A 21307-nucleotide genomic window follows, 5' to 3' on the forward strand; every position below is an offset into this window, starting at 1 on the left:
CTGGATACAGCCCACATGGATGATGTGCGTTACCACCAGCGCTCCTGCACTGCCTGACACAGACCTCTGTTTGCACCAGAGGATGCCAAGGGAAGGGATGAGGTCTCCACTGTTCTGCCCCAGATGTGGACATTTGGGTTTTTAATGAGGTTTACCTTATTGGTTTTTTTTTTTTTTTGTTTTGTTTAAATCACCAGTTTTGGGGTTCATATGATTGTGAGAGGCTGGGTCATGTGGAAGCACATGATGTCCCTAAGAAGGAAGAACAAACAGCCACAAACATCTTTAGTAACCCAAGAGAGGCAGCAAGATGAGCAGTGTGCTGGGACCTCCATGATGCTCCCCCGGAGGTGACCACAGTCCTGTGAGGCTTTGCATATTGGTGATGGGCATGTTCTAGATCTCAGCCAGTCAGCTGCACCAGGATCCCACAATTTTGGAAAATTTGGTGGCTGAAACAAGGGTAAGAAACTCCTGAATGATCTGATTCACACTGTACTTCTCAAAGGCTTAAAAATAGCTTTTGTTAGCATCTTTGTGATTTGTAACCAAATTAGTTTTGCACTAATTCTCAAACTAGCTCCCCGTGCCAGGAAAGCAACTTCAGTGCAATCTTCTGAATGCAGTGGAGCAGCAAATTGCTTAGCAAGAGGACGTGCCAGACTGGCAGATTTTGGCTTCATCCAGGAGACACTCACCCACTTCTCATCAAAACGGCTGCTTTTAGATGGGGGAAAAAAAGCACACAGCAGAGCTGCATCCATCAGGGAGGGCGAAAACCTGGTAAAATTTACCAGGCAGTGGCAATAATTTGCTAGTCCATTGTCTCCAAATGGATCACCCAAATCATTGGGAAGCAAACCCACAAGCATTTTTTCTAGCTCTAGGTGGAAAATGTCCCATTAGCTTCTTCCTATTAACACTGAGCCATTTCTTTGCAGATACTTGGCAGGACTAAGGCATGGGCACGCATCAGTGCGCGCGTCTGAAAGAAGGTCGGGTTGTGCAACCACACAAACCACCACCTGAATGAAGACACATCCAACACCAGTTCTTGCTACTTGGCTCGTTGCTTTCCAGCTGTTTGGAGTCAAGTCTTGCAACTTCCCTTCATGGCTGACAAGTTATATTAAAAAAAACAGAAAGTACAGAAACTGGACTCCAGAATGTAGAGCTTTCATGGAAAAAAATGGGAGGAAATGCTGCAAGCAAGGCTGGTGATGCTACCACAGTTTCCTTTTTTATTGCCATTGTGAGAGCCACAACTTCTCTAGTTCTCTTTACTCTGTCTGGTAGCAATGGAAAGCCCCTCACAGTCAATATTTGGCAAACAGCATAACACACGCGGTCTGGGTATTGGGTAAACCCTAACATATGATAGTCATGAAAGAACTGCTCTTGCCAGGACAAAATTTCTTGGGAAGCTTCAGGAGCTGGAGTATCACTGGAGGGTAGGACCATTGGACAGGGCAACAGCCCCACCAACCTGGGATGACCACCCTGTCCACCTCTGCCTGGTGCTCTCCTAATGATAAAAAGTCACTGATGTTCTTCTGACCCAGAAAAACAGCTCAGGGAAGCAGCCTCTGGACAGCCTGTCGTGGACAGGCAGCTGCAGGCAGCACTGCTGGATCCCACTGCACATCCCCACAGCAGGACCAGACATTCCTGCCTCCTAAGATCAGCTGCTGAACCAGAGGAATACACACTGACCATTAGAACAGAATGGAAGGAAATAATAAAGAAATAGACAGGAACCTTCTTATTTTGTGGAGATTTTCCCCATTTCTTGGCATTTTTGAGCACTCAGCTCAGCAATCTTTTTAGTTCTTCCCTGTGGATTTGCCATGTCTCCATTAGGAAAAGGGCTCAACTTGTGTTTGCCAGGCTGGGGCTGCTCTTGGAGCATCTACTGGCCCTAACGGAGCTTGCTTCAACATATAGTGATATGTGGCAAAGGTTACGCAGCCTGCAGCATGCGGCCTGTCCTCCTGGGACATTCATTTCCCCATTCAAAGCTACCAATATCATCCAAACCTTCCACATTTAGGCTTCCCTAGAACATCACCTTCCTGCGAGAGGGTGATTTAAGGGTCTACTGACCACTGGCTGTGACAGCAGTAGGATGCATAGGATCCACATATGCATGGCAATCACAGACCATGCTAAACCAGAGGAGGATGCAAACTCCATGTGAACCTACACACTCTGTTTCCAAGTCCACCTTCTCCTGCCACGGGGCTCTGATGGCCAACACACATCTTCACCTGAATTTTCCTTCTCTCCTTAATTCTATTTCTTGCTGGCTCCTTTGAAGCCCCTGTTGCTGTCAGCCCACTCCTGCCAAAACACTGCGCCTCACCGGCATGTGGTGTGAGCCAAGGGCTGTGTTTGTTTAACAGCTTCACAACAGAGAGGGGCCAACAGTTTAACAGCCATAAAATGGTGCTTTTGCAGCACAAATTTCCAGCTGTGTGGTCCTTTGCCTGCATCAGGTTGCTTCACAGTTCAATTACAGCTGCTAAAAGGCCTTAATAACACTGAGGAATATTTTGACGCTTGGCAAGTACATCCTTTGAAGACCTGTTTGTTAAAAAAATCGCCGATCATGCTGCCAGTGCAATGTAAATCCTCCCTGGATCGTGAGAACCATGACTGCTGCTTGATTGCTTTCCACCTCAACAGTTCCATGGCAAGTTAGAGTTTACAAAACAGACCCCTTTCCAGCTGGATGCTACCTGGAATTGGTTGTTTTGTGCGTTGGTGAGTTGGGTTGGCAGTGCTGCTGGGGTCACCGCCTGAGTGCACTTAGTGGGGATGCTCTGTGGGAGCTCAGGCAGTGGCTGGGATCCTTCCCATCCCCTCTGCTGGGTAAGAAACCAGCAGAGCTCAACTGGAGAGGTGGTTGCTCTTGAGCAACCGAGATACAATCATGGGAGATCTCCTGACCACACCACAGTGAGGTCCCTGTTGTCCCCTGAGGCTTTCCTGATGGTGTAATGCTGTGACAGAGGTGGTGTCATCAGTGCAGAGGGCTCAGATTGTCCCTTGTCAGACAATCTGGGGACTCCAAGTGTGTAATAACCAATTAAGGACAGGTGAGACAGAAACTTTATTAACTATGATCATAGTGAGACAGCATCTCCCCCTCTGCTCCGCTGCCAAGTAGTTACAGAGACCCAGCCTACATATTGTTTCAGAAAAAAAGAAAGAGGTGAGGAAAATAATAATTTCAATGTTAGCAAAGCCAGACATCCGTCCCTGGGCAGCCTGCTAACTGCCACAATCCTAAGGAGTCAAACAGTAAATATACTGACAGTATGGAGAGATGCCTCTTGGTGGGACCTATGGAGTGGCCCACCCACTACTACCCTAGCGCAGAAGTGAGGAGCTGGAAACAGTCAGAGACTGTTAGCTCTTAGCTGAAATGAATGTTCTTTTAATTAGGATAAACTCCTGAGCCAGATCTCTGAAATCTTACATATGAATAACTGTACCACCATACACTTATAGCATATATAGGGGGCAGGGAAGGGCAGGGAAGGGCAGGGAAGGGCAGGGAAGGGCAGGGAAGGGAAGGGAAGGGAAGGGAAGGGAAGGGAAGGGAAGGGAAGGGAAGGGAAGGGAAGGGAAGGGAAGGGAAGGGAAGGGAAGGGAAGGGAAGGGAAGGGAAGGGAAGGGAAGGGAAGGGAAGGGAAAAGAGAAATAAATACATTTTTCCCAGGAAATCTCTCTGCCCTGTTCCTTCTTCCCCCACCGCCACCTTTGTGCCCGTAAGTGCAGCACACCACCAGTGTGAAATAAACCTTCCAAAATCTGATCTGACACAAACCACAGGATCTAATCCGAGCTGGCAGGCGGGATAAGCAACCTAGCTGTGACATCAGGCAAATTTTTCACACTGGGATGAAGCCAGGGTCTGAGTGATTCGAGCAGGAAACCCCACAGTGGGGCAAGCAGGCGCTTGTGTCCCAGATTCACCCACAGCCAGAGAAGTCCCATGTGTTGGATGGCTCCTGCCATGGCCCCACGGCCACCAGCCGACAGCAGGGATGCCTCCATGCCTGCAGAAAGCCCCAAGCTTGTCCTAGGCCCACATGACCCCAGTTTTCACCGTGCAGTACAGAGTGGTCTTGCACCCCATCAAGCACGTTTGCCCTCCGGCTCCTGGTGCATCTGGTGTGGCAGGGGAGCTCACACTCCAGGAGCATGTGAGAAGGACCACAATGACTGGAAGGTTCTCACTGTTCTTCCCAGCCACTATGTCCTTGATGTCCCATCCCAGCTGCCACCACTTTAGCCATCCAGGCAAGATCATCCCTGGAAAAGGGGGATAGAGATGACAGGGGTATCCCGAGAGCAGATTTCGGGTGGCTTGGCTCACTCAGTGGTGTTATTATTTTTGCCATGCACAATGACGCTGACTGTAGCTGCTGGACTGTTACCCCACACTGGAGCTGACCCTGCCCTGGCCACCCCATCCCTGCTGCCCTGCACAAGGGACACAGTCCCCTGCTGCAGCCGGTGCTACCAGCATCGGGGAGTGAAGCCACATACGGGAGGATTGTAGAATAACCTATTGGTGACCTGTATAATAATGTTGTCTTCCTCTGTGTCCCTAGGGGCTTTTTATCTCATCTGATGGACAGAAGGATGCTGGTTTTATTATTCATGCAAGAACGCCTCTCCCCTCCCTGTGTAAGTGCTAACTCAATGGAAATGCGGCTTGGAAAATTTGCAAGCAGCAAGGAGGCCCCCCATGTCTGCTCAGGTAATGGTCCTGCTGGCTGACTGCCGCACAAAACCTCAATGTCCCTGAGCCCAAGAACAAACAGAAGCTCCCTGATCCCCCTCCTGCCCTTCCAGACCCTCCCCCCCCGGCTCTCCAGGCACCTTCTCCTTGCCCACTGCCCTCTCACAGCACCTTTTGACATGATGCTGAGAACAGACAGGTCCCAACCCCACTCCTCTCACCCTTCAAAGGGATGGAGACTGGTCCCTGCTAATCACATGTCTGCTGTGGCCGAGTTCACAGCGAGTTTGTTAGCAGCATTGCTCTGGGGGAGGCTTGATTGGCAGCGTTAATAACGCCGCACTGCAGCGGCAAGACCCTGCAGGGCACAGGAAACCTTGCTGGGGTACAAGGCAGCTCTTTCTCGGCTCGCTGGGGGGATCGAGGGAAGTAACAGCGATGCAAAAAAAACCCCAACCCAGCGTGTATCTCAGGCTGTCAACTGACCTTCCCTCCTGGGATTTTTTTTCCCCACTGTTGAAGGTATAATTAAGGTTCAGAGCACACACTGAATCGCTGCATGCAAAATCCACCTGAGGGTGATGCAGCTGGCACGAGACTTCCCGCAATGAGCATCACTCATGACTGACTGAGAAAGGGTTTTAAGGAGGTGAGGCTCAAACACAGACTAAAACCTATTTGCAAGATCATTTAAAACCCCATAAGCTTCAAAAATGGCTCCTGCCTTCAGAGGTGTTTGCTACCAAGGAAGGAAGGAAGGGGTTGGGATGGCTTCAAGTTAAAAGTATGCTGGTGTGAGCTGGAGGACCTGCTCCCCACCACCACACTCTGTGAATGTGATGGGTGACAAAGCAGTGACACGAGGTGGAAAACATTTCCCTTCATATCTATTTTACAGGAGTTCTCCAGTTGGGAAGATTTCAGTAGCTCAGTGTTGCATGGTCAATCTTAGGAAAATAAAGATGTCTCTCTGGGACATGAGGGAGCTGATTGTGTTCCTGCTGGGATGATGGAGCACCTGATTAAGGATGGGATGGAAAAACAAAACGCGAAGTCGTGAGGTTGTACTTACACCACCAGAAAAGCCGTGACAGTCTCAGAAAGAAGGACACAGGGAAACCCTGGGGTGGGCCAGGGGTGCTCCTGCCTAGAGAGTGTAGAGACGATGGAGCCAAACTCTACTGGGAGATGCATGGGGGCAGCATGAGAGGCAATGGGAAAGTCCCATTAGATGTAAGGAAAAGGCTTCACAATGAGTGGTGGGACAAAAAAAAACCCCAATAGGTGGAGTGAAGTCCGTCCTTGGAGATATTAAAAACCTGCCTAGACAAAACCAGAAGCAATGCGATTTACTTTCAGAGTTGGCCCTAACTTCAAGCTGACCCCGCTTTGAGCAGGAGATTGGTTTGGAGACCTCCAAAGGTCCTTTCTGACCTGTTATCTCAAAATCTAAATTGCTTTTCCATAATTAGTCCAGCTTTCAGTCAGAAGTGTTGAACTTGCAGTACAGAGACGTGATGAAACTGCTCAGACCGCGAGCCCTGACGTGAGACGGGTGCAGCCACCCGGTGAACACCCGTCCTCAGCATTTAGCATGAGAAAGGGCAGCACCAGCATTTTCTAACTCTACTTGAGTAAAACAACCTTTTCTGGGTAATTCCTTCTGCTGAAAGCTGCAAGGCACCTTTGCAAGCAGGAAGGTGCTGGGAAAGCATGGGGTCCAAAGGAGCAAGATGGAGCCCAGCTCCAGCCCAACTCCTGCCCCAGGGCTGGCCACAAATGGTCCATGTGCAGGGCCTGACCGTGTCCCTGCTGCCGTGCCATGGATTTTGTTATCTGGAAGTATTTCCTGCAATTCAGCCTTGTTCTGTATTCCACTCTGTTATTCCTAGCTGAAATCGCTACCCCGGTCCCGCTGTGGCACACCCTTTGTGGGGGGACCAGAGCGGCACCCAAAGGAGGTGCAGGCAGGTGGGTGCCCCTGTGTGGGGACGGGCAGAGCCAGAGGCTCCCCAGGGATCTGCAGGACACCCGGAGAAGGGGTGAGATAACACCACCACCACCTCTTCCCCAAGCCCCCATCAGCCAACTCGAGAAAAACAGCACAGCAAAAAGGACCACATCCTACAAAAGCAACGCTGCAGGCAATACCCCCGGGGCCCCGAAGGGATTGCAGCGAGTCTCCAGCTGACTGTTTAGTCTGGGTCTGATCCAGAAGCCAGGGCCACTAAAGGGATTTTTCATCCTTGGCCTCAAGGTGCTTTGTTTTCGTCAACGCTGGTCCCAAGGGTGATTCCCAGCCCCTACATCTGCCCTGGCCGCATCCTGCCTCGATGCTGGAGCAAGCCACAGAGTGACGGCACTGCCGTATCGCCTCGCCAGGCATAAGCATGTGGCTCTGCCACACGAGCGATGAACTGAGCACAAAGCTGCATGGTCCTCATTCCCCACCATCACCACCACCGGGGCAGCACCATGGGGGCTGGCTTGCACCTTGCTGCCTCTTCAAAGGCTGACACGGACAAGGGGCTGCAGCCACCAAACAAGACAGTGCAGCAGCTTATTATGTGGTATTATATTTATCATATATCTTACGATACTATAGTTACATATATTTTAGATGATGTGCACGTCAAGACTAGTGTTCTCAAGTCTGTTTGCCAAGCCCAGCCACCACGACTGACCACACTCAACTCTAAGGAGGTGAGCAAGAGCCGACCAACCCGCCGGGGTAAGTCAGCCCACGCCACGCAAGCATGCCAACAGTGACAGCAGAGTTTGCTTTTTCAACTTTGGGTTTCTGCAAGAAAAAGCAAACTGCTCAGAGATTTTTTTTCCCTCCTGAGACTTTGGTATCAGGCTCTGATAAGCGCTTTCCTGGCCATTACACAAGCAGGGCTGGACATGGGAATGTGTCATGAACAAATGACTCTTGAACATAGCATTTTGATAACTGAGTTTTTCTAGCTTTCTGGCCTCTGCAAGAGCAAAATAAATCCCACAGCACTGTCAGTGATTTCCCTTCCCTCGCCTCTAGCTTTGGGCTACCCCGAATTGCTATCCCAAGAAGAGGGATCTGCACCCAAAAGCCCCCACACAGTGCTGGCAGGGGCCATGGATCCTGGCCCAGACTTCCTCTGTGAACATAACACCAGTCTGCCCTCTCAAAACTCACTGCAGGGATGCTTTGCCCCATGAGCGCCCAGTGATGGGCTTCGTGAGAAAAAAGGCCGCTGCCCATCCCCCCTCTGCCTTCTCTTGGAGGTTGTGGCTGCTCTCCCACCCTGTGTCACCTTGCACCAGCCCTCTGCGATGTCCAGGAAGATGCTCAGGAGAGGATAAGGTTCACTTTCACTGAGCTTGGGCTTGACTGTGAGATATTTTCCAGGCAGGCAATTGCATTTTGGTGTGGTGGTTTTTTTTTGTCCCAAATCCATGAGCATCCACGAGCCCCAGAGGGAGATGGGGAAGGGTCCACTACAAGAAAAAGGTTTCCCAGCCAGTGAACCCTTTCCAAACCCTAAACACTGCTTGTGTTTCAAAGCAAAGCTGATTTAAAATAACGCTTTTGAACCAAGAAGAGATTTGAAAGAGCCAATTTGAAGCTTAGTTTCAATCATTTGGAGATAGGCATCCATGTCAGCTTTAGCAGTGAATCCCATTATTAAACTGCTCTGCCTGCAACCTCTCAGGTGAAGGCAGATGGAAATACAGATGGACATAAAGGTGGACAACAGGAATGAGAGGTGTGTCAGGATGCTTCCCCCTTTCCTTGGCATGCTGCTTCCTTTGTTTAAAGGTTGCAGAAGAAGGCTCTTACATATTGAACCCCTCCCGAGATTACCAGTTTCTATGCACAGCAAAAATCACTGGATCCCCCGTTTGGTCTGAGATGATGAGCTGGAGGTATCGTGGCACTGAATACGATAGTAAAGTGTTGGGCAGTTTCTCCCATAATCTAAAGGACTGGTTTCCTGGTTTCTCTGGCTTGTAGCAGGATATTTGGGATAGGCTTGCCTTTCCAGGGATGATTTCTAATTTTAGAAAAACTCTGAAGCTCGTTAATTTTCAGCCAGTTTAATGAGCTGTCCCATTGTCTCCATGTGTAACTGCCTCCAGCTGGACAAATCTCTGCATGAGGGAGATGATGTGACAAAACTGCACTTGTTGAGCATGGTGGTGCCCAACTCCTCCTTTGTGAGAAAGACAGTTGCACCCTTGGCGTGTCGGTTGGGAGCAGAGCGAGGGGTATTGCAACTCCCCAAACTTCCACCTGGCACACAGGGATCGGCACAGGGTCCAGTCAGAAAAGGTTTTGCAGAGCTCAGGTTTGCTTTATGAAATGTACTCCTTCAAAACCCTCTGTTTTTACCTTCCCCAGCACATTCCTACAAACCCTCTGGAACATAACATCGGATCCCTGGGAATACCATGGAAATTGGGTATCCTCATGCCTTTACAAAATCTGGACCTTCATCTCTCCCTGCTGTAGCTTTTTTGTCAAGGAAACATTACGAGGGTAGCCCCAATGTGAGACGCTATCCAGACGTTATGGGAAACATCATTAGGTCAGAGATGCCAGACTGGAAGAGAAAAGGCAGATGAGGAAGGAAAGCAGCGAGCTAACCCAGCCAAGGCTACTCAAATCTGTGGCAGTGGTGCAGTCCTCTACCTTGCCTTCTGGCTGCCAAGCTAATAAATCAATTCCTTGATCCCTTGGCTACAATCATGCTGCCTCTATGTTTTTTTCCTTGAGGAAACTTTGCCTTTTTATGTCTAGTTCATGTCTAGCTGAGGTCAACTTGCACGTGTCTGCATGAGCTGTTTGCTCACAGCAACAATAAATTTTTGACACAAAAAAAAGTGCTCATCTCTAGGTATCGGTTCAGGTATTTAAGTGGCTTTGGTGCACCCAGAAGGATTCTCTTTCAGAGGAAACAAAGCCATTTATCCCTGTCCAAATGTGCTTTGGCTCTAGTGGGGATGCATATGTAGGGCTACTATGGGCCTGGACCACCGGGATGTCCTCCCATTGGTACCAGACCCAGAATACACCTTCTGCCCCCAAAATACAGGAGGTTCAACACCTTCAAGCAACTAATCTACTCTTGTGGAGGCAAGGCGCTTCCTTTTGACCATGATGAATGGTAGACTTTATGTCCCCATACAGATTATCTTCAAATAAACCCAAGTTTTTGTGAACAGGTTAAGATTAATCAAATTTGAGCAGAATTGCTGCAGCCTGAGCCAAACCCAGGCCTTTTGCAAAGTAAATGGTGAGAAAAGTGCATTCCTGGGACTTGGCACCAATCATACATTCAGTTCAGGCTTTATAAGACAGCCGGGAACTGTGGGGTGAATGAGAGAAGGCAATGGGAACACTTTTAGTCCAAAGAGTGAACAAGTATCTCATAAGTGGGTCAGGGGCAACCAGATAGGAAGACCAATGCATGCCCATTTCGGTGGCTTGGTGGTCCTCCTGTAGCCATCCCAGAGGAAAAACCACACAAACACATACGTGCACACCAGAAGCATATCAGATGATAATTTAGATGAAGGGGGAGGAGAAGCAGCCCTGTTGTGTCTGTGAACTACACAAAAATGGAGGAATTGGTCTGATTTGGCTCCTGTTGAACTCACAGTCTCCCAGATAAGCCTTTGCATCTCATGGTAGCTAGCTGAGCAGCATGGTCAGCATCACCACTGCTGGTACACAGCAGGCAACAAGGATGATCAAGGGTCTGGAACAGCTTCTCTGCAAGGAACTAGTGAGATAGCACCCCTCAGTCTGGAAAAGAGTCAGGATAGGAGAGACGCTGAGGAAACCATCAATGGCAAGGAGAGGGTGGTGGAGATGACCTACTCACTCTCACCTAATACAAGAATGATGGGACATCACAGGAAGGTAACGGGAGTCAGAGCACACGAAAGGATACCTTCCTTTGGGCAACACAGAACTGGCCCATGGGACTCCTTGCTGAAGGATATTCTGGAGGCATCAGGTTTAGCTGGCTCCAAGTGGAGACTGAGCAAGATCACGGAAACAAAATCCCCCAAAGGTTACTGAGTGCCATCATGTGCAGCAACGGAAAGCTGCACTGAAAACTGTTGACAACAGGGAAAATATTAGAAGGAGGGAATCTTCCCTAGGTGCCTACTTACTGGCCCCTGTGTAACATTCAGCACTAGATGGACTTGGCTGTGACCCTCTATGGATGTTAAATGTGCCAGGCTTGGAAGGAGCAAGGGAGACAGCATTGTCCGCACCGACCCTCGTGGCAGAGCCCACCCATCACAGCTTCACATGCTGCCCTGGCCCTGATCTGGGAAACATGGGCGCAGTTGGCATTTTGGCGAGACAGAGAGGCAGGAGGCTGTGAGGCCAAGCACATTAAATGTGGGCAAAAGTGAGAAGTGGAGCTGAAAGCTCCTATGAGAAAGGCATGGAGACCAGCGCCAATGGCACTCATTTACCTGTGGACGGTTTTTTCATGGCTTTATTGATTTTGAGACCTGTGGTTCATTCCTGCAGCTTAAAAGGACACCCTAACGAGTGGATTCCCTGGTGCTTCATAACGTATAAGCTCATGCAAAAGCCTTTCCTTAGTTAAAAGAGGATTTCTCTCCTCTTCCAGCTCACCCTTTTAGATGAAAGCTGTAGAGAGCTAATTATCTCATCTTGCTGTCAGGCCCCTCTGAAACCTGCTGAGGGATTTACTGGTTTCCAGGCGACACTCACAGAAGGCTCGTGCACATCCAGATGCTGCCCAAGGCTCTGGATCAGCCGTGCCGAGCTCACATCCCCGACTGCTGCTGTCCTGGCACGCTCCGTGCTGGGGCACTTGGTCTCACGAGCCGGAGGGCAGTGGAGGATAACTCGGGGTGTGCGTGGGGACAACCCCAGATCTGCACAACACAACATTCTGAATCTGACTCGTTGCACAGCTGGGTTGAGGGTGGCCAGCTAAAATACACAGAGTTCTGGTTTTAAACCTGCCACAGTGAGGTACATCTCTCCAGATGTCCCCAAGAGCCGAGACATCTGTCAGTGACAGCAGTCGGTTGGGGCTTGTGTTGAGTCCTCACAACTCTTCCAGTCCCACAGCCCTGTGCCTACAGAAGGAAATTTTGTCCAGGTTCCCCCCCTTACCTGTATGAATCACAGACTCAGGCAGTCCAGGCCTCCTGAGGTCCCTTCCAACCTGAATTATTCAATGATCCTATGACCATAAACAGATTTTTTCTATAGCGCAGGCTCTTAATTAACTGCACATTTATGTCCATATGGGCCCCAGTAACCGCTCGTTGGTCCTCATGTATAGCCACCATCTCCAGAAAGAAAAAGCAAGGAGGTGGTTGCTCCCAATCTGTCACTTTGTGCGAAGGGCTTTTGTGATGCCTTTTTCCACTAGACTGGAGTGTCCTTAGCACGCTTGAGGGTAGAAAATATCACAATCATCGGTGTACTCCAACCTTTCAACTCTTCCAAAAAGCTCACCAGCTGCCAGGCTAAGCATTTTCTGTGCTGAACACCACTTCTTGAATACTTTCATGTTCCCTTTCTTCCTCTTTGGCATCGACATTAGTAGCCAGCTACTCTGACATGTTTTGCCATTGCGGTATATAAGGAAAAATAAATGCACCTCCTATTCCTTCATTTAGACATCGAGGGTCACTAGCTGTTTCTGCCGCAGCCGCAACTCACGTCAGGAGCTGCTCATGCGGTTTCTTTCTACTAAACCCAGCAACCCCTGCATTTGGTGATTCACTGCCCCTTTCCGTAGGGACAATCTTAATTTCTCCTCCTTTGATGTACAATTTTGCATCGGGCTGTCTTCTAACACACTTTTTTTCAAATGGGCTCTGCTTGCCAAGTGATCCAGACTGCCCCATCTGATGAATTTGTCTTCAACATTTACCGTTCCATTACCCTTTGTGCCACCGGCAGCTTCTCCCCGCAGGAGCCATCGGATCCGCTTCACTTAGAGAAATGCTGAGACCTAGAATTAATCCTTGAAAAACGGCACAAAGAAAAGCCACATCTGAAGGTGACATCCTTCTGGGATGTGTCAGGTTTTAATTCACTTGCCTCGTGCTTGAGGCTGCCCTCGCTACCCTAGAGCTGACCTGCCATTAACAACTGTGGGCTCCACCACTTGGCCCAGGATTGATGTTGGGCATTGAGCTCCCACTGACTAGGGAGTCTCTTCTGAATATTTCTTCTGCCTTCTGGATCGGAAGTAACTCCCTTATTCAGGATTAACCTAATCCCTTTCTCCCTGTATCTGGAAAGCTGTTGTTTTGTTTTTCCATGCTTTGGTAGAAAGGTGAGAAGACTGCTACTTCCAGGACGTCCACAAGCTTCCCTGCAGGAACTTTGCATACAGCTCTGCTCACCTTTTCCTCATATACCTGATTTTCAAATCTCTCCATTGTTCTTCATCACTGACTCCTGAAAATTAAGGGGAAGTGGCCACTGAGAGTTTTAGCTGAAGCAGAAGGCTTTAGGAGAGGCAGTCTCCAGAGACCATCCACACAGAATTTGGAAGAGAGCAAGGAAAGTCCTGGTCATCCTCGTGGGAAGAGACCTTCTCCAGAAGGTAGCACCTCAAAAGCAGATGGCTAGGATCTGAGGGGTGCTGTGACAGTGTACAACTATGCACTGGAAGAGTCCATCATGGCCTTCAGGAACAGCAGTCAACATGGTGCTGGCACTTTATTAACCACATGTCTGCCCCAGCCTTTGTCTTCTGCCAGCAAGCAAAGCCTGGGGAAGATATTCCTGACCACAAATAGTCTGTTTGGCTTTGGGAACTCAAGTGCAGAATAAGTCACTTGACAAACAATAGTATGGTTTAGCCAACATAGATGAGAAGATCAAATTGATGAGAAGACGGCCTGTTCAAAGATAACATACTCCTAATGCATATTCATGTCACTATTGTTTCCTAAAATCAGAGCCTACAGAAGCCCTTGCAATAGTTTATTTGTGATGCTACAGGGTTCCTGGCTGTTCCTACTTCCTGCACGACCAACAACACAGTGAGAACATCAAATACTCTGACTGACCTGAAGGATGCCCACAAATCTGGCTGAACAGGGCAGAAAAATAGCCCGGGGTCATGGTAAGAGATTGCCTTGTTTAAAGACTTCTGTAAACCCAAGAAAGTCAAAGGGGAATAAATCAGCTGAGGTGCTGAAAACCACTTTACAACAGCTGAGAAGCTACTGGATGAACAGGACTGTGTAGCGTGACCTCTGTGGATTAGCCTTTTCTCCTTAAATTTAAATTATTCCATTAGAAGTGGCTGCAGTCAGACACAACTGAGGTAGTCTGCTGTTCCCCCTGACTGATCACACAAGCCTCATCTCTTTGGAAACTCAGCTGGAAGCCCAGCTTGAAGCCCACGTGCTTCAGACTTCAGAGGAGTGGACAGGAGGGTGGTTTCTAATTCCACACCACCACCGCCACCCCACAGCAGCTCCACCATCTGCTTGTTAATGTGTGTTGAAAAGCTGTTAACAACACTTACAAATTAGCTCTGTTTTGGCCTGATGGCACGGATACACTCACGGGTGGAGAATGATGCCCACCACCTCTCCCTCCACTGGAATCCCAACGGCCACTGACCCAGCTGCTGACCCTGTCAACAGCTGAAAAGCCTTTCCAAAAGCGGCAAACCTCTCTCCTTTCATGTATTATTAAAATCCTCACTGGTTAATTTATTAGGGTACTCTGCGCTGGAAAAAATGACCTCTTTGTTGACCCACTTAAACATGCTCCGCTCCAACACAAAACCGTCAGAAGGGCTAAGGGGAGAGCCGGGGAACTTGTGCGCAGACTGATGTCCTTTGTCTCAACAAGACAGCTCCAGGATGGATGTGCTGGGACTCCCTGGCACGAGAGCAAAGGGCTAGACACAAGCCTTCACAGACCAAACCACAAAGGAAACATTCAGCCCCTACGCCACACGGACACAGCCAGAGAAACAAGACTCCTTGGTCCTCCTTCCTACGCAGCTCTCCTCCCTCCCTCAACCTGTGGGTTTGGGGAAGAAACCTTGCCTCCGTCCCGTGCCGGCTCCTATAAAAGTGCAAATGGAAAACGTGACGATGGGTGGTGGACAAACCCATCCACACATTCTGGGAATCACCATGCTCATGAGACAGCAAAGGCGCATCCTGGACATCCTCCAGGTGAAGGTGTCCAGGCCTGCGCCAGGACTGCCCTCTTCTCTGGGTTTCTCCAGCAAGGGAATCACTAGATTTGCTCCACAGCAATCCCCGATGCAAAATTGTATGGGGTGTGGAGCACTGCAGGGCAAAACTGGATAAGCCAAACTGACAGCGTAAACAGCACTCAGCACCAAAAGCAGCCCTGTAAGTGAAATGAGCAGGATTAGCTGTCATTAGGTCTTGTTTTTCCATTAGTGTCATAAAGATTAAGCTGCTCTCCTCCCATAAAGGTGGCCAGCAAGGCGCTCAGAGCCTACAGGACTCTCAGGCTATTAGACAGGACACAAAAGCTCCCTTTGCTTCATCATCACTGAGAAAGTGCCTGGAAAGTGCAGCGAGGACAAAAAGACTCTGCAAGGTGCCTTCGGACCTTGGCGGGGGTGGGTGGTTTGGGAGCTCCATCCCATGCCCTGCTCCTTGCCCTGACTATCACACCACATTCCTGCTGTTTTAAAGCCGGAATGCTGTGTGCTGGGGCTTGTTCTCGGTGATGCTCTTTATCTCAAGCAAATGGGCTGCTAATTAACTTTGATACTAAGGGCACATCTAAAGGGGGTACACACCTAAACAGTGTGCCCTTTAGAATTTCACCCCTTAGGAGAAGACCTGGAGAGAGACCTTGGAGATAGACATGAAACACATTAATCCCTGCCTATTCTTAGCTTCATAAAGCTCATATATCCTGGGTGTTAGATGAGATAAAATACACAGAATGGGACTGAATAAACTGCAGCAGAAAGCTGAATGCGAGATCGGGAGGTAGGAGTCTGTGAGATCTGATGCTGCAGCTGCCATTAATCTGTCAAAAACCCTTGGAGAAAGAGCTTTTACCCTTGTTGTGCCACAGTCTTCCAGGTGCCAAATGAAGACCCAATCTCAGATGGATGTTACAACAAAAAAACGACTGCGTTGCTATCTGCAAAAGTACTTTGGGGGTGGAAACTGTAGTTATGTGATGGGTGTGGAGTAATTTTTCTGCCTGCAACCATCCTGCAAACTGAGAGGTAGAAAACAGCGCGTGGGAACCTGAACCTGCAGCAAAGAGGGGTGGAAAGAGCAGGAACCAATGAGTCTTATTGCAGCATGTGTTAATCATCCCTCTAGAAAAGGGACTGGGATGGGGGTGGAGGACTTGGCAGCTGGGGGAAATGAGGGGTCCGAGACGTATTTGTAATGCTAACTCACATCTGGGATCAATCCTGGGATGGGAACACAGTGTCTGGCCCAGGCAGGCCAGAAGTGAATGTTCTTTGTGGCCAACCTGCATGAAGGACCTGACCTGCTGAGCCAAGCGTAGCCTTCAGAGCCCCTGGGGCTGTGGACTGCTGTAGATGCTTTCCAAAGGGAGTGGAGAGTTTCTCTGCATGATTTACTTGGATGCTGAGAGGACCGCCCTGCAGAGGCTGCCAGGAAGAACAAGTCCAACTCTCACTGGGAGCCCTCATCCCTGAATCCTTCGGTGAGACAAGCTGAGCTGGTAGCCTGGTGGCTCAGGCAGGTGTACAGTGAAGCTGAAAGATGTTTTCCCCTCCACTTTGGGATGCTGAGCCTCCACCCCAGCCTTTCTTAATTCAGGTTTTCCTGCTTAGCTGATCCCACTCACGCGTCTCTCCCACCAGTATAACCCACTGTACTTCAGTGCAGTTATCCCTGGCTCACAGCACCGAGGTGTGGGCATGGGCACGCAGGCACGCCACAATCAGGGATTGTACCTGCAGGCACTGTGATAGAGTCACCATATTCCTGTGCAGCAGTTTGCAAACTCCTTTGGAGACCGTTCACCTTTAGAAACCAACATTACTAAAATCTGGACTCTCTTTGGCCGTGCTGGAGGATGAGGATACACAGGGTACGTGGCTTTCCTGCCCCAGCTTGCATAGGCTGTTTGGTTTGGGAAAGACAGGGAGTCTGTGCTGGGTTAAAATACCCCAGATTCCTTTGCTGGGTGTTTCCAAGTACATATATATGTATATATATCCTGCAGTATGCAAGAGGGCTTTGCTTTTTCTGTGAGCTTCATAAATCCACCAAGCATCCCTGCACTCCCAGTCCAGCCTAATGCTGCCCCACCACGCTGCTGCAGGTGGTTTGTGTTGACTCTATGGGTGCCCTTTGCAAGCTCAAGTGGTTTCTGCAGCTGAGTAAATAGGAGAGAAGCCTGTCGTGGATCCCTGCCCTGTCTACACGTGGCCTCCTCGCCCTCCCACCAGCAAGGATGAGCAATGAAGACCCTGCTGGGCTCTCCACCCTGAGCAAACATTGGAGAACGGCTCTCCTTCCTGGCAAGGGTGGGCTCCACGTGTAGCCCAGGTGCTCCTGATGGCTGCTCTTAGCATCCAGGGGTGCAGAAGAAGTCCTATGCCAAGCCAAGGATGTCTCCTTGCTTCAGCCAGCAAGGTCAAGTGACAGATCATAGCAGCAGGGGCATGGAAGAATGAAGGCTGGGGAGATGTCAGCAGGACCAGGCTGGGCTTCAAAAGTTGTACCATGTCTAGAGATAAGGCTTATTAGTGCTTTTTTTTCTACGGGGGAAAGCATCTCCTCCCTGCATAGATGAGTTGGCGCTGCAGGTCTGCAGAGGGGTTTGAGCCTGGCAAAGCTCAGTTTCCATCTTCACCAAGGAGAAAACAGGAGGGGTAAGCCCAGGGAAGGGCCATCAGACAGGCAGCCACTGACATCCACAAAGAGCAGTCCTATATTAGCTGATCCGTGGGTTCAGCCAAAGGGCCATGGGGCCACCTCCAGCCTGCACTCAGGCAAACAAGGCAAGGAAGGCATCTAGACCCCACGGAACCCAGCACCTCTTCTGGCTTCATATGCCACAGGCACCTGGATTTTTTATCCCTCGTTTGGTTTTCTGCAAAGACGGCACCTCCTGCAACACCAACAGGGCCAGGTGCCCCGATCCCAGGAAAACATCAATAAACTGGAGGAAATTCAGAGAAGAACAAAGCAAAATATTATTACGGAGTCAGAGAGACTGACTTTCTGAGCTAATGTGTTTAGCTTGGCTTAACGGCAGCTTAGCAGGGGCTTGGCAACTCAACTGTCTGCAAATATTTGAAGGGTGTAAACACCAAGGACAAGAGGGAAATCACCGAGAGGGTTTTACAGAGCAGGATGACAGGAATGAAGTGAAGGCACTAACCCACCATGATTGCTAACTGGGGCTTAGGTCTCTCCATGTACAATTTGTTCAAGCTCCTTCATCTTATAGCTGCTCTATAGGTAGCATCTGCTGCGCTGCAATGGGACGCACAACCCTTACATTGGGTTTCATCTCTGTGGATGCCGACAAGGGGAGGGTTTCAGATGTTGGTGTGATTTTAAGCTCACCAGAGCAAGGTCAAGTGGTATCTAACACCACACAGCCTTGCTCCCAGCAGGTCTTCAGGCTGCTCAACAAGCACATTTCCCACCTACAACCTGTTTTTCTCTTTGAGTACCACCAGCTTCAAGTCTAAAGCACAGGGATGAGTGATGATTTTTAGTGGAAACCTCAGAAGCATAGACATGGCAAGGAATATTTTGCTAATCTGTATCAATTCTGCAAAATTATTTACCTGGGGAAAACATCCTTCAAGCCTCCCTTCAAGCCCCTGAAACACTTAATTTTAGCATTTCGTAACTATGTTTGTATTTTTCAGTTCAAAGTAACACTTACTTTCCAATGGGAAGGGTTAAAACAATAGTTCCAAATAAAAATATTTAATTTACAGTCAAGAGAAATATTTATTCATCTTTCAAGCAAATTCCTCCTTCAGCTTCGCAGAACTGCCAGAGAAACCCCCTAAAATAAGCCATTATGTCTTATAAGGTGACTCCGAACTGTTTTGACTCCCTGTAGTGATGTCGCTAAACCCCAGACGAGAAGGATATATCCCAGTAGGCACAAAAAAGTTGCTTACGGAAGGGAAGATTCAAATTTAGAGTGGCTGCCTATCTATAAATAGTCTGCAGAACTAAAATACATTCCACTTTGGCCTCATAAACACTCCTGCCTTTTATAGTTGAACCAAATATTTGGTTTCTATAGTTATAACCGTGAGTACCCAGTGGTCTTTATTTTTAATCTGCACAGTGTTTGCATGAAAAGCAGGTCGGTGGTTTGTGGGGACCTCGGTGGAGTCTGGACCACAGGTGCATCATTAAAAATAAACCTGTGAACAGCACAAAAAGCTCTCCCTGAAGCATCCAAACGCACCGAGGTTTGCTTGTAAACAGCATTTGGCTTTTAGATGCTGCACTAAGTGCGCCAAGAGTGAAAAAGGCCAAGGAACTGGTGATTGCTAATATAATAATGAGGCTCTGTCCTACTAATCTGATGTTCTCAAAGCACTTTGCAAGCATTAATCATCCTCCCAGTGGGGCAGGTTGGGGATCATCACTCTGAGCACGTTACACAGCACAGGGCAGCTGGGGAAGAGCTGTGCATGGCCTAAAAGATCAGGGATGTCCAAGGAGGGAGGGTCTTGGGCTGCTTTCTCTCTCTCTCTCTCCCTCTCTCTCTCTCTCTCTCTATTTTAAAAAGTCACGGCTGCCTCCCAGAAACTTGCCTTCAGAGGGGCCTATTTATCTCTCTGACAGCAACACACATGGAAGCCCTACTATTCAGCGTTTAATAAATCAAATACCCATCCACCAGCATTACTGATGGAAGGAAAAGGGAATTAAAGGTATTAAAGGTGACCTGCTTGGCTTGGAGATCATAGGATGCTTCTCCATCCACTTACAATAATTTAAGGTCATTAAATCCTGTTCGTAAGAACTAAACAGTTTTCAGTTATCTTCGTGTCCTACCTTAGAGGGGATCTTGGTAGGAAGCTGGGCTTCCCAAGGGATGCCTGGAGGTGATGGTGCAGACCGAATGTCTCTGTCCTCCCAAGCAGCAAGCCTGCAAACCCAGTCCTGTGCACAGGCAGTGCTTTCACCCCAAAACACCTAAAGTCAGCTTCTTAGCAAAGCCACAGCTGTTTCACTTAACAGATCTGAATTTATTATCACACTGGACATGACAAGAGGATGACGGGGCAGCAAGAGTGACAGGTAAATCAGCCCAATCTCAGTGTCAGCAGGGCTGGGCTCACACTGGCCAGCCAAGGACCTGTGCCCCCGGCTCATGCTCAGGATCGAAGGACATCCTCATCCCACAATCTGTATTGTCTTCTGGCAGGAGATGTGACTCACACTTGCTGATGTACATGTGGCACGTTCCTGATGGGCTGATGGGACATCTACGTGCCAGCCAGTTGTGTGAAGCTGTGTCCACCTGGGATGAATGCCCATTTCAGCTGCCCTACACAGCTACAGAAACGTAAGGGAAAGCCACATTGGGCAAAAAGCACCTGGAAATCACAGGGATTTATTATGAGAGGGAGAATCTTTCAAATTGCCCCAAAAGGGCAAGTTTCTGTGTAACACATGCAGTCCCGATCTCTTGCTCTCTTGGAGCAAAAGAGTTTTGAATTATCCTAGGCTGGAGCTGTCTGCACGGTGCTGGATGTGAAGCACGGGAAAGTATGGGGGGAAAGAGCTGGTACAAGCTTGTGGCAGGGGGGCTGAAGACATCTGACCGCATCTGCTCGTGGGAGGAGAGTAGCCACTGCTCCCTCCCTTAAATTCATCCAGGAGCAACATGGAAGTTCCAGGTGAGATTAAAACCCCTTTCCCCAGTTTTTTTTTACTCATGCAGTGCTCTGGGAAGAATTCAACCTGCATATTTTGCTCAGCAAAGAGTGTCTAGGCATGGCCACCACCCTGCACTCTCCCAGACCTGACTCTTAGCCCTCGCTTCAAGGCAGAACCACTGGAAGAACCTCATTGCCACGCTGTGGGCAGGATGCCTGTTGGCTGGAGTGGGACATCTCCGAAGATGTGACAATGGTGCATGGAACTCTTCAATGCCTGGAGCCAGGCTTTCAACTTTCCATAATAAAAACGTTAATTTGCCAACATTAGGGTACCACAGAGATGCTCTCCTAAAAGGCAGAGGTAGCACCAGGTTCACCAGGGTGCTATTGTGCAGCCTGGAGCGCTTGTGCTCCCTGAGATGCTGTGGAGATGCCACCCCCCTCCGCGATGGCACAGAGCTTTAAAACCCTCTGAGAGCAGTGCATTTGCCTCGGGAGCTAACGAGGCTCTGACATGTTGCTCGTTAGCGTGTCGCTACCTGCAAACAGCACGTCTTTGGCTTCTGGCATCCCTCCCTCCTCTTCTCTGCGGCATTAAAATGCCTTGCACTTGCTGTGTCACTGATTTCCAAACCTGCGGTCACTCCGCAATATTGATATTCTTGTATTTACTGGCAGCCATCTCGCA

The 21307-nt window shown here is 49.2% G+C and overlaps 1 protein-coding gene across 1 annotated transcript in view; it reads right to left on the minus strand.

The window, feature by feature from the left end:
* GAB2 (GRB2 associated binding protein 2) overlaps window positions 1-21307 on the minus strand; it is a 101762-nt gene that overhangs the window by 47851 nt on the left and 32604 nt on the right.

This window comes from Falco biarmicus, chromosome 2, assembly GCF_023638135.1.
Source record: "Falco biarmicus isolate bFalBia1 chromosome 2, bFalBia1.pri, whole genome shotgun sequence".
Lineage (NCBI taxonomy): Eukaryota > Metazoa > Chordata > Aves > Falconiformes > Falconidae > Falco > Falco biarmicus.